The sequence below is a fragment of the Gallus gallus genome, chromosome 4 (assembly GCF_016699485.2).
Source record: "Gallus gallus isolate bGalGal1 chromosome 4, bGalGal1.mat.broiler.GRCg7b, whole genome shotgun sequence".
NCBI lineage: Eukaryota > Metazoa > Chordata > Aves > Galliformes > Phasianidae > Gallus > Gallus gallus.
The window spans coordinates 47,241,953-47,256,296 of NC_052535.1; the positions used below are offsets into that span (position 1 = coordinate 47,241,953).

At 38.6% G+C, this 14,344-nt stretch overlaps 1 long non-coding RNA gene across 1 annotated transcript in view; it reads left to right on the top strand.

The window, feature by feature from the left end:
• Window positions 1–13,891, top strand: part of LOC121110598 — a 189,397-nt gene extending 175,506 nt beyond the window's left edge. Inside the window, exon 5 of the long non-coding RNA XR_005859271.1 lies at window positions 13,772–13,891. This is a non-coding gene — a long non-coding RNA (uncharacterized LOC121110598). The remainder of the gene's footprint in view (window positions 1–13,771) is intronic.
• Window positions 13,892–14,344: the final 453 nt, after the last annotated feature.

The window sequence follows — 14,344 nt, forward strand, 5'->3', positions numbered from 1 at the left end:
CTCCCAACTGCCCTGTACCCTCCCCTCTTCTGAAAGCACTTTCTATAACTTCCATAACTATATAGCTTTCACAGCAGCATATATGTATCTGAAAGAAAGGAAACTTAAAACAGAAACTATATGCATTAGCTTATTATTATTTTCTGAGGAAGTAATTATGCTAAGGTCACTATATGCTTCACCTTTCTTTTAACATTTCCAGTTAAAAACAGCTTCTTTCTGTTTTACTACCTATCCAGTGGGTAAAGCAAGAGCAAAATGTCTATTAAAAATGTCTTTCCAGAGGAAAAGAGTTTCTTAATGAAACAAAGACTTTAAACTCCCCTACTTTCCCTTCCAAAAATGCTATGTGTATAAAAAATACTTGTGACTTCAAAAAAATCCTGTTTAAACATCGGAGAAAATGGAAAATGAGAACACAACTGGTCAGTTAATTGCCAGGTCCTCATGACTGTAACATGCACCTTCAATAACCTCTGTCACAGTGCTTCAATTCTATCTTCACTCCCCGCTCATAGTCATGACGACCCTTAGTCTTTTTCATTTTACTAAAAGCTCCCAAGATGTTTTTTCATAGGCATCATTGCCATTGAACAGATGGGTAAGCCAAAACAGAGCCATGTGGAGTGACTTGCCAAGAACTGGTAAGTGTTAGAACTGAAATCTAGGTTTCCAGCCTGATTGTATTTCTTACATGCAGGAAAGCAGATCTACAGGTCCTTCTCAGGACTAGCAGTGGGAGGGATATGAGTGACATATGACTTCAACCTATCACTTAAACTCGTATCTCAATTCTTTTTCCCTTAACATTTCTCACCATTCCCGGAAAATACAAGATACAGGGGCTAAATAGGTATTTGATACTAAGGTAAAGGTGTGTTTTCCTGATACTATCAGAAATAGGAAGGATTCATCCTAGTCCTGTTTTCTTTAAAGTTTTGAGGAGACAATGCTTAATTGCTTCATATTTTATTGACTGCACATTCCTGAGTCTTGAGATAATCTATACTGATCTCTGTGAAAACGTTTGTAGTGAACCTGAGGGAAGAAAAAAACAGAAAAAACTCCTCATCGCAACAAAAGCAAATAGAGCACAAATTAACAAAAGTCTCTTCCAGTAATGTGGCATTTCTAGCTGTGGCTGATAAGATCCTGTAAAAAAGAAAAGGCAAATAATCTTTTTTAAATATCTCCCCTTTCCTCCTCTCCCCCCAGAAAAGGACTTACTGTGAAAAGTATTCAATCTAGCAAAGTGTCAAAAGGTATTATTCTCCTACCAGCCTTGCCAGCCTGCATTCCCACTTTCTGTGGCAGCAGATGTTGCTTATTATCAGGATTTCAAACAACTTGGTAATCTTTCTGTCCTCATCCAAAGATCAACAAAGGATATGGAACACTCTCCTTGGTGGAACTTTAGATCATCTTTTTCAGAGACAGTTTCACACTTACAGAACACTGAGGGGAGGGAAGGGGGCATGGAGTGTTCATGCTGCTGTACTAATCTTAAAATCTGTTATCTCCATGAAAACCGTGTGCTACTGGAAACTGCTGTGCTCTTCTGAAGGAATCACATTTTCCTGGAGACTCAAAGTAGTTCTGAAGAGTTAGTTCAAGTCTTTAATTATTGTGAACAGGTGTACAGCAATGTCTCCTTTCAAGAAAATACATCAATCTTCCGTAACTGAAATCTTATCAATAGTAATACCATAGGTTTTGATATAGGTCATGCAACATTTTCTTACAGGTTCGTGTAAGAACAGGTCCTCTTAACTCCCCAGCTCTTAGCCTACAATACTAGATGCTTCTTTCTATCTGTAATTATATCTGTGGACTCCTTCCAAAAGAAATGTGAAGAACAGGTCTGTGAGAGAACAAGAAAAAATATTCTTCCATATAACCATTTTCCATAATTCTATAAAATGTAATGTCTTATATCAATAATTTCCTCATACTCTTCCACATTTACTAAAGGTATGTCACTGAAAACATTTATTTCCTCTTGTGATTGCATTTTATATTATGAACCTGAATAAGAATGTCAGACTTTACTTTGACACAGGTGTAAAAGTAACATTGTTTGTCTCTGTTGAGCAAGTGGGATGCTGGACAGTTAGGTTTTTGATGAAGGCAAGACCCTGAAAATACTTCTCCTGGTTTTGCTAGCTCACGGTTTTTGGTTAACAAGCCAAGGAGTCTCTGATTGTCTTGGACTCCATTCAGACAGTTGCCCAATTTGCAGGAAGCTTTATTAATGTGTCAGGATGAACCACAAGCTCAGAGGGCTGAGAGCAATGTTGACCGATTTTATGATGCTGGCTCACAATGTCAGAGGTAGATGTTGGTAGTATGGCAGCAGAAGTTGAACCTGCCCACCAATATTCCATTACATGTTGTTGCCACGCAACAGATGGTGGCAGAGGGGTAGTCTTACAGCATGGTGTCTGACATGTAAAAAAAAAAAAAGAGACTTACTGACATTCAGTGATGTTTGCTGAATGTTTCTGGAAACTCACCCGTGGGTGTGAGCATAGTGAGGCAGTGGGTGATGTGTTTCAGCAGTGGTAATGACAGTGGGTCACCTTTGCTAGTGCACATTGTTATGAGTGTGAAATGCAGCTTCTTTTTCATTGCTAGTGAAATGTATTGTTAATGATGGTGATGGTCAAAAAACAGTGTTTTGTAGCTGAGAATTTGCTCTATCAAACAGTATTCCTGTGCTTTTTTGTTTCCATTGTAGTCTCTATGAAAAGTAAATAGGAGGCATTACTTTTGGAGTGACCTATGTGTATATTATCACTCACTGTTCATATTGCTATTTCAACCACAATGATGAACTGCAAAACAAGAATAACAGGCTCTAACCTCTTTTGTTTTGGCTACATAAACCTGAAACCCCTTCTCAAATAAGAAAGTGCTGTTTTAATCTTTATTTTACTGTCTGTTCAAGGGCCCCTCCATCATTGTTTCTGATCTGCTGCAGTACGCCTCCCACCCTAATGGTGGCAGAAAAGCCCTACACTTCATTCCATTAACTGCAACTAAAGCAGACTACATCAGGTGAAAAATAACAGGGCACATCCTGCCGTAGGGGTTCAAAAACAACCAGAAAACCATCAACAAAGTGAGAGATGCTCAATAGATCATTGCCAGGGAAAAGACTGCAGCTGCTTAATGTAGGCAAAGTTAAAGCTATAAATGGTAAAATCATGAGGCATTATTGCCTGTATGCCCCAAACTGGAAGTAATGCAATAGAATTATCAGGCATGTTTTACATACATAAAGGGAGATAGGTAGTTTTGTTCATTTTAAGCACAGTTCTTTACTAACATTTGAATTCAGTGTTAGAAGACATGTTGTTTTTAACAACATCTAACAACAAAGCAGAGTGGGCATCTTTGTGGATGCTTCTGTCAAAATTAGAGTAGGTGGATAATGAAATGAGTGTGTTCACAGAACTGACTTGCAGATAAGAGATGGATTCTATAAACAAAAAAATAAAAATTTAGGCAATGTTTCTGAAAATTCACTTCACTTCTAGTAGTAAGTTATAAAATTCCCCTTGCGTGGTCAGCTTCTGTGTCAGCCAAAGCTAGTCATACATCTCCTGCATTCAGCCTGTGGTTACATCATGCAATCTGACAAGTAAAACAAAACTGGAATCAAATCAGTCACCTGATTCTAGCACAGAGCATTGTTTTCATTTTTTACTTTTCTGTTTTTTTTTTTTTTTAAACAAAACACTGTTTCTGCTTACAAGTAGCAGCCACAAACATAAGGCCCTGCTACAATAAATCAAAGGCATCACGCTACCTATCATGGGGACAGAAGAAAATTTTCTTTTAGTGGGGAAAAAAAAAGCATAAATGACTCGGGTATCTTTCTTTTTTATCTGTCAGGTCAATAGATCTTCAGTACAGGAACAGTACTGAATTTTCATTGAATTTTCATCAAATTTTCAGTGCTGCTGAATTTTCTATATAGTTCTTGGTGAAGTATGCTGAGTGCTTGTAACTTCGCAAATTTGATACTGATTCTGGGTTCATTAAACATATTGATAGAATTTATTCTTCTGAAATGCTGAAAAGAAGGTAAGGGAAAATCTGTGTTAAACTGGAGCTCATTCACATCTGCAGCAGTAGTATTATGCTGTTGCAATTCCTGGGAAGTCTCACAAAATTCATTATAAAGTTAAATTGAAGAGAATCCAAAATGTGTTAAACTGGGAGAAATGTAAAGACAATATACTATAAATAAATAATCCTTGACCTCTTGGCCAAGTAGCAACTATACTGCTCTAATGCTTCTGCAATAGCTGCATGATGTACTGAAACACAGATTTATCTAAAAAGTTTTTTTGGAAGGTACTTTGGGAAGTTTCTTTATCTGACACGCTAATCAAAGCAGCTGGTTTCCAACTTAAATCATGCACTTGCACTATGTTAGGCAATATTTGAGTGGAAGGCCCTGTAAAGAAACCCCAGGTTTACTTTACAACATTGCAACATTATACAGATAAAGAGTCATACTTTTTATTCCTTACAGTTCCTTTTCCTCTGGATAATGTCTTTTTAAAAGATTGCCTTCTCCCCTATTTGTTCCTCTCCTCTGGTTTTGACTGAGGCCATTTTTTTTTTCCATCTCCTTTTTCGTAGTCTACCCTTTAAAGGCAATAATAAAGCAAACAACTACTTGAAAATGTTATGATTAACAAGCACATCTGTGAAATTAGTGACAAGGAGAAGAAAAAAAAAAAAAAAAAAGGTTGCTATATAGAGGAACAGAATAAGGAGAGAAGCCAAAAAGGAGAAAAATGCTTCTAAAATCAGCTCACTAAAACGTACCCACCAATGTACGTTTTCTTGGGATCACTGAAGAAGAGATAGATGTTTGTCTCCAACCATGGCCATAGGCAGTAGAGTCCTAGTGTAATGGCAAGAGCAGAAGTCTGGAAAGGTGACATCAAAGAATGGCTTACCAGTGTCTGAAAGGTGCAGGCATGGGTTGGTTCTGTTACTGCTGGTGGTGATTCTATGCACATGTGCAATTCAAAACACAAATGGGAGCCTGTGTCCTTTGGCTTTAACAGGGCTCTTTTTGAGAATGTTACTGTATCACTATTCAAAAAGGAATGACAACAATTAACCCTATGAAGACAGAGTTACAGAAGGGAGCGGGGAAGCAAATAACATTTAAAAGCAATATTTGAATGTGGCTGTGGGGAGGGGGCAAGGAACGAGGAGGTGAAGGAAACCATAAAAATAAGGAAAGTAATGAGAACAAACACCGCTTCATTGCTGTGACTAAACAACAATCTATGGTTCAAGGACTTCCTTTCCTTCCTTACTGAATAGATAAAACATCTTGAGGAATTATTTAAGCTACGCTTGAAATAAACAAATGCACCTGTGCATTTTCCTCAATTTAATGGCAATAATTTAAGAAGAATCAGACCCTGGGAGAGCTTCCCTCTGCCAGGCTGTAAAAACACAAGAGTTGACTGGCAGATCTAGAACACCCAATCCAGCCTTCTGAAGACAGCCCTTTTACCATGAGTAGGATTTTGTTTCCTGCCTTACTGAATCAACAAAGCTTCATGCATACAAAAACACAGAACAGCAGTTTCAGTTCAAAACCTATAAATGGGTGTTACATAGAAGATGCTAAATTCATCAAGGTCTGACTGTTTGAAAGAGTCCCAAGGCCTTTACCATTTGATGCTTTTTTAGAAATGCCATTTGTATGGGAACTGTTGAATCACAGCCTGGACCTCTGATTGCCCACATGAGGCAAGCACTGAGTCAGTTGTGGGAGCACAGGTGAAGGCAATTCACCTGTGTGACTAAAAGGGGTGGAGCCAGGCTCCACCTCTCCTAGACCCCATTTAAGGATAGACTGCCACTGAGGAAGGATCTATTCCTGGAGATTGCTCTTTGTGGAGTTTTTGTGAGCATACAACATTGGTGAGCACCTTTCGTTTATATCCGATTATCTTTTCTAGCACAGTAATCTTATCAGCCTAACTTCTCTGTATACTGTATAGCATCTGTATACTTATTTACCTTACACCATTGTAACACAATGTCTTCACTTTCTTGATAAAATAGCTAATCTTTTTCTAATTGCTAGTAATGTTGATGGTCCTCAAGCTTCTGATGATAGTGAGAAGCATAAACCTAATGGTACCTGGTGAGCAGAAACATTTGGAAGTTGCTGTGGCTTGAGAGGCCTTGCAGAAATCTTGACAAACTAGACATCTGGGCAATCACCAACCACAGGAGTTTTAACAACAGCAAGTGCTGGACTCTGCACCTGGAATGGGGCAATCCAGACTATATGTGCAGACTAGGGAACAAGAGGCTAGAGAGAGAGGCTCTGTAGAAAAGGATTTGGGGGTTCTGGCTACCTGACAGTAAGATGAATATGAATTGGCAGCATGTCTTGGCAGCCAGAACTGTCAACAGTACCCTGGGGTGCATCAGGTCCAGCACTGCCAGTTGGGTGAGGGAGATTATTCTCCTGTCCTGCTCTGCACAGCCTTATCTCAAGCACTGTGAGCAGTTTTGAGTGCCACAATGTAAGATGGGTGTGAAGCTGTTAGCATCCGAAGGATGGCTTTGAAAACAGTGAAGTGCTCTTGAAGGCAAGACATATGAGGAGTGACTGAGGTCCCCTGTTCTCTTCAGAATAGAGAAGAGCATACTGAAGGGAGACTTCATGGCAGCCTACAGCTCCTCACAGGATACAGAGGAGCAGTGATCATCTCTGTTTTCTGGTAACAGTGAGAGGTCCCTGGGGGATGGCATGGAGCTCTGACAGGGGAGGGTCAGATTGGATTTTAGGAAGAAGTTCTTCACCAGAGGATGTGGCTATGGAATAAGATGCTTAAGGCAGTGGGCACAGCTCCAAGCTTCCATAGTTAAGGAGAATTTGGACAATGCACTCAGACATGGGGTTTGATATTTTTTTTTGGATGGTCCTGTGTGGAGCCAGGAGTTGGACTTAATGAATCTTGTAGGTGATGTAATCTGTGATTCATTGATTTCATCAGAAGGCTTAAACTTACTTGCTGCTATTTAGTGTTCCTAGTTCTTGCTTCTAAAGCAGTTGCAGATTCACTATCACAATCTTTATTTTGCACCTTTTTATTGTGTCACCTTCAATCGGTTTGCTCATTGATGTCGTTCTATTAAGATCAATGGCAGTTCCAGCATTACTTTGAACTGAAGCAGTCACACACTTAATCTCTAAGCTTCAATTAATTCAGCCTCCCTTTTTACAAGCATTTTTCCATGCCCCTATTCATTCTTGTTGAACCTCAATTAATTCTTCATTATCCTTTTTGAGATCAAGTACACACTACTGAACATATCTTTTGCAGTAAGAGTGAACTTGTAATGTAGAGAATGACATATATAATTGTTTCCATATTATTCTTTATCCTCAGGCATCATCCTGTTTTGTTGTCTTCTCTTACCAGATCTGCAGATCAAGCAAAAGTCTGTATTGACCTGCCAAAAGAATCTTCTGTTAAATCGTTTAAGGATCTCATTCTTCTAAGTTCAGCTGCTAGCCTAAGGCAAAATCTTTATGATTCTAAATTCTTAAAAGGCCCCCAGACAACAGCCATATGAAATACTGTAGCAACATTCATTCAAAATGTGGTCAATAGGGTTGTACAAGCCAGCCACAACATTTTGAAATACCATCCCTTGCTCCATATGACTGCTGTAGAGGCTGCCAAAGGAGAAGAGAGTGTAGGAGGAGGCTCTTCAAAAGCTGTTAGCTTTGGATTGAAATCCATAAAATCTGGTGGGAAGCTCTTGCAACTAGAAGGTTCTCCATGCTTAAAGCAGGCTTCCAAAATTGTTGCCAAACTAACATGCTGCTGGAAAGGGAGGATTTTACTCCTTGGATTCCTTTCTCTTTTAGGATGGGGCTGTGCTAAGGTCAGGTAATTTAAAAAAAATTTAAGCATAGCTTTCTCTCTCTCTCCAGGGAGCATTCACAGAAGTATAGACACAGTACTGCATTCTTTTCAGAAGATGAGAAAGTCTTCTTTGCCAAGAACTCAAAAGATATGTCTGTGCTGCACCTGCATTTCAACATAATGGCCTTCTCTAAAGGGCATTTAGGAAAGTGACAACTATGGTGAATGGTCTGAAGGATAAAATGTATGAGTAGCAGCTGAGGCTCCTTGATTTGTTCAGTTCAGAACAGAGGAGTTTGAAGGGAGGCCTTGTGGTGACCTACAGTTTGTCATGAGGGGACCAGAGTGGCAATGCTGATCTCTGCATCGGGGCAGGTCAGATTGGGTGTTTGGAAAAGGTTCTTTACCAGAGGGTGGTGGGCACAGCCTCAAGCTGCTGAAGTTCAGGGACCATTTGGACAGTGCTCTCAGGCACAGGGTTTGGATTTTGAGCGGTCCTGTGTGGAGCGAGGAGTAGTCCTTAATGATCTTTATGGGCTCCTTCCAACTCAGGATACTCTATGACCTTATTATTCTACGATTCTCCAATCTCTCAATTTTCCATGAGTGTGATAACTTATCTCATGACTCTAGAGTACATAAAAGCACAGGGAGGAAAAGGGGCAGTCTGAGTATTCAATTTCCTAGCTTTGTCAAGGGAAAGGAACTCCTTAGGTGTAACTAATGTATTTCTGTTGGTTCATGTTTGACATGAATAAAGCACAGTGATGCACAAATTTCCACAGCCATGGTTAATTCTAGAGAGGCCCAGTCCTATTCTTCACACTGCTGAGATTTGTTTTTGTATACACTTGATTTTCCATTATGTTTGAATTTCCTTTTGTCTGATACAAACTGTGACTGTGGCAAACCCACCCAGTCCAGCATGAGGTTGGAAACTCATGCTATCATACTGCCAAGAGATAATTGACTCAGTAATGTTAACATGCACACTTGGCATTCAGCTATCACACAGGGTGGGAACAGAACGCAACAAGATCTGCACCATAATCATCTATTGACCCCACCGTCTGCTTTGTCCCAGCTGCCCACGCATCCACTTCAGATACCAGGGAGCAAAGATGGAAAACTTAAGTGGCAGGAAGCACTATGAGAAACTGTTCTTGTTTCTCTTTCAAGGTCCCTTCCTATTTCCCTATCTCCCTATCAGCTACCCATTGTTGAGCTTCTCTCTTCTCTCTGTGTTGACCAACAGAACCCTGTAGGCTGGTTTTTTATTTCCTGTGAAGAGCAAATTTCAGAAAGATGCACGTGCTGTGAAAATCTCTAAAAAAAAAAAAAAGAAAAAAACCTCAAAAGCTGACTGAATTACCCTGCAGGTGTGATATTTAAATGCCTGTGGTTCAAAGCTCTGTTTTAAAGCCAAATGTTCAGTTTTTCATGCTTGGTGCATTTGGCCAAGAAAGACTGACATGAGTTATCTAAATGGGAAGGCATCTTTGCCCTTGGGAAGGGGTCTAAAATGACTTGTAAGTATTTCATTATTGACAATCTAAAATACTTTGTACTTTAGAAGTGACTGAAATCTACCTGTTTGGAATAAAATCTTGACTTGTTTTGAGTCAGTGATCATCTGGTTAAGGATTCTGTCCACAGGTCTTCTCTTAAAAGCAGCTCCTTCTAGCCTTTGGTCATGATACTAAAAATCCCAAGAGAGCTGCTATTGTAATTGTCATTAATTATTATTTCCTCTCTCTACCACCTCTTGCCATGCAATAATAGCTGCTGTTTACCTGTTGAAAAGTTCAAACAAGAATGCACGTGACTACACAGCCTGTATGATATAATCACTGCCTGAATTAATATTTTATGTGCAATTCCACCTATTTGAGAATGTTTTATAAAGTAGAGAGAAAGCAAACAATTCCTCAAAGAAAGAAACAAAATATCCCAACCTTTTTTTAAAAAATAAGAGTGGCCCAGTGTATGTCTGCAAGTTAAAAATCTTTCATGTTTTTGCTATTGAGACGGTACTAGGTTTGGTTAATGCTTGTGAGTACTTTATATTCTGTAAATAGTCATTATTGTTATATGATAAATTTTCTAACATATCTCAGTTGAAGAGTCTCCCAAGGGAATAAAGGTATTCTTTCTGCATTACAGGAAAATAGAATTAGTAAACCAGATTGGAAGTTGAATTATGAATGTCAGAAGTAATTATATTGTTTGGAAAGGGTCCACAGTACAGTTTTCCTGGCTTGTGAGCAACAGCAAAACAAGTGTGTAACTGTCTATAGGAGAAAAATTTTAATGTAATGCATCCAAAAAACCCATGTGAAAAGTAGATTTTCAAAAATACTTAGCAGTCACAGCAACCACTGTGGTTGCTGATTTTTATGAATCTGAAATTAATCTGAAAAAACCTGTTGCATATTCATTTCTTCTAATACTTCAGAAATGTCCATCAGTGAATCCTTTTGGAAAGCTAGTGGTGAGTCCTGATTTTTGGAGGTCGTGTTCACCTACAGCTCTTATCCAATTCAGTTTAGGTGAAGAAAAAATGACCAATTTCATAGGTGCAGGGTAAGAATTCACACAAAGACAAAAGGCACAGCTGAAGGTCTGATGATATTGTAGGCTATGATCTGAGCTGATCAGAACAAAAATTAAAGGGGTATCTAACAGCTAATTCACCCTTGACACACATGATAAGAAACATGTTCATTACATGTCAAAGCATGTTAGCAGCATTAGTATGTACAAGATCTGGAACAACAACAAGTCTGCTACAGAGCCACTACCTAAAGGGCTAAGGCAAAAGAGAAGTGGGGAAAAAAAAATCTCAATTACTAAATCTACTGCTATTTTCTTTGCAGTCTCATACGTTCCATGCAGATACAATCAAACCCCATATTACTTCCTTCTGTAGAAGTATTTGTTTTGGAGTAGGACCCAATGGTATTTCCCAGTTCCTATTTTTATTAATAGTCTACAGAAACCCATCTAAGTACTGAACCCCACCATTCCAGCATAAAACCCATCAACGTGCCAAGTAGCAATTCTTCCCCTTAAAGCAACACTGCATTGTGCAGGAGATGCTTCATATTCATACAGCCCCTTAGAGCAGTGGACAGTATTTGGGATAATTCCTGAATATCAAAGACTGCAAAGTAAGCAGAGATTACTGAAAACAATCAGCCAAAATATTTCTTTTTCTGTAACTCTGAGAAAGAGTCCTTTGAAAAGTGCTAGAGCAAATCCTGTCCATCCTGATTATTTTGAATAATATTGTTCTATCAAGTGTACCCATTGAAAAGAAACTGTAAATACTAAGAATCTCAGCCTGAGATGAATAAATGTGAGAACAAAAAAATTAAAATGTTTGGAAAAAATGAAAATGAGAAGAATTAAATGAAATGTTATAAACTTTAGGAAGAAAAAAAAAACAAAACACACAAAAGCAAACAACCAAACAAAGACAACAAAAGAACAGGGTAAATAAAAGGAAGTTCTTATTTCTTCTCTTTTTCCCTTCCTTCACTTCCTGTACTAACAGTGGAGGGCTGTTCTTCGCTCAGAAATGCTTCTTTTCAATAAGGTATGTGTAAGTGTTCAGTCCTGATTAGATGCACATTTTTCCCAACATCATTTGGCTTTGCTTGGATTGCTATGATGTTGTGGTTTAACCCAGCAGGCAGCTAAGCACAACAGGGCCATTTGCTCACAACTTGCACAGTGGGATCAGGGAGAGACAGTAAAACTCACGGGCTGAGATAGAGATAGTTTAATAAGACAGAAAATGAAAGGAAAATAGTTTTATTGACATACATGTCATACAGAATCTGATACTGAATATTGAAATATTCACTTGGAGCTATGCAAAATATTGAAACACTTAAGTATTTATTGAATATGACAGCAGAATTCACTGGGTCCAAGTAATAGAGATCCTTCTCTTGGGGCCCTATACAGCGCAGACAAAACACAACATCAGACACCCTAGGATTATAGCAAGCAACAGGTATATGTAATAGGCAAAGTAGAAAGTAAATGAAAATAAAAATATGTGGAAGAATAATTAGAAGGCTGTATGCCATGGATCTGGCTCTTACCATCTGACAGTACTCTATCAAAGTAACACAGAGATAGAAAGGAAGGTATGTAGTGGGTTTGTGGCCTTTGTGAGTCTGCTCTACAAATTCCAGTTAAATGAGAGAAACTCTTCAGAGAACAGGATAGGCTGCTATCTTTGGCTAAACAGAAGCAGAGGTTGCAGATGCAGTGGCAGAAGGACCTTTAGTGGGAATGAGAGAAAGCAGAAATAGTACAACAGGTGCTTTTTTTTTCCTTGTAAAATTAATCTCTGGTACTTCCAGACAGTTGTTTCACTCTGCATAGGCCTAGCTATTCATCAGGAGAACGTGGAATCAGTGAAGAGGTTGGTGGTGAAATTGTATGGTATATTTGAATTCTTTAAAAAGCTAAATGGAAATCTAAAGGAAGATTGGATCTTGTTTCAGCTGAATGTCCACTGATGCTCTCTGGGAAGCTCAGATAGGAGCCCTGGATTATATTCTACAAACTCCAGAGGCAATACAACCAGAACTATAGTAAGAAACACAGTTAAGCACAGGTTAGAACAGAATGGGAGCTATAGAAGAGCAAAGCCGACAGTGTCGATTTTGAAAGGAAAAATAAACAAATATACCACAGTCACCCATAATAATACTTAAGAAAGTGAGAAAAAAATGGTGGGAAACCAGATTCCACAGAAGTAACAAAAGACCAGAGTCAGAATGAGGGAATAGAAGCATAAAGAAAGAAAGAAACTCTTAAAAAAGTGTTTAGGATTGGCATCTAGATGTCATTACTCAAGGCTGTGTTAGTAACCAAGGGCAAAGGCAAGGATATTTTTAAAAAACTTTATTTATTTGGGGCAGGTTGAAATTGGCATTAAAAAGCCAAGATTATATACTTACCTTCTCCTCTAGTGCATGATTTTTGCCCTCAATACTGGTGAGGCCACACCTGTAGTACTGTGTCCTTAATACCAAGCACAACTACCTTCTCCTATCAGTAACCAAAAGAGTACAAATATATTCAGTTAAAAAAGAAACATTCAGCAGTTTTGAGGATGTTATGCTACATCTGTTACCGATTGATTCAGAAAACCTAAAGATATTAGAGCATCAGGAGGTGCAGAGACATGCTGACCAGGACTTCCAGAATAGCCTACAGGATACAGTCAGTCCCATTACAGGATCTAAACTTAGAAATTAAAACTACATCTCTTCATCAACTGTGCAGAGAGCCAGGTCTTGAATACCAATGGCCAGTAAAAGCTCGAATAATCATATTGGAGAGGGCTCCCAGCTACATAGGTACCTAAATCCTTTAACCTCTTTTAGGCTCCTGTATGCACAGTTTTTTTCTGAAAAGATAAGCAAATTTTTCATAGATACACATCAACTCTGTTGCTCTCAAGTTAAGAATGAATGCAGCTTTCCCAAGTGCTGTCAGGAGGGAACTGTCACAGTGGGCTTACTGCACCTTTTTACAACTCCCGCAATAAGCATGCCTCCTAATATTGCCTTTTTGAATTATTCTAGTTTGCAGATATGTCTAAAATGTAATTTTTATCTGACGTTCTCAACAATATTATTCATCTCAGGAGCTACGTACTGTAGGGATTTTCATAATTTACCTGTAGGCTGAGCATTGCAAAAATTTGAAATTTATTTTGATATGCTCTTCTTATTTCACATGAAAGATTTAAAAGAAGTGTTTCTAACCAGAAAGGTGAATGCCTAAACTGAAACTCTGTTCTCTTTTTGCTTTTCCAGATCTGGTAACATTACACTTCCAGTGCATTACTAAAACAAAACACAAGATCCCTGAAAACTGAAATATGGTCAAGAAGAAAAACTGTCAATTAATTTAAGTGTAAAAGGAAAATGTCACGGTAAGTCTTTCTCAAATACCTTCTACTTTCTAAAAAATACATGTTAATTTATCAAGACAGTTCTAAGGACTGCTAGAATTCTACAACTCCTGAAAAGAGATTATACCAAGATGGAAATTGATATCTTTTCCCAGCTAATATTAATAGAACAAGAGATAATGGCTTTAAGTTGCACCAGGGGAGGTTCGGATTGCATGCTAGAAAAAAAAAGTATTCTCAGAAAGAGTGGTGAGGTATGGAGGTTGCCCAGGGAGGTGGTGGAGTCACCATCCCTGGAGGTGTTCAAGAGCCCTGGAGATGTGGCACTGAGGGACATGGTTAGTGGACATGGTGGGGATGGGTTGGTGGTTGGACTAGATGATCTTAGTGGTCTTTTCCAACATTAATGATTCTGCGATTCTAATGATACTTCATTGTATTTGAAAATATTAGTGAAATGGAGAAGCGTTTGACT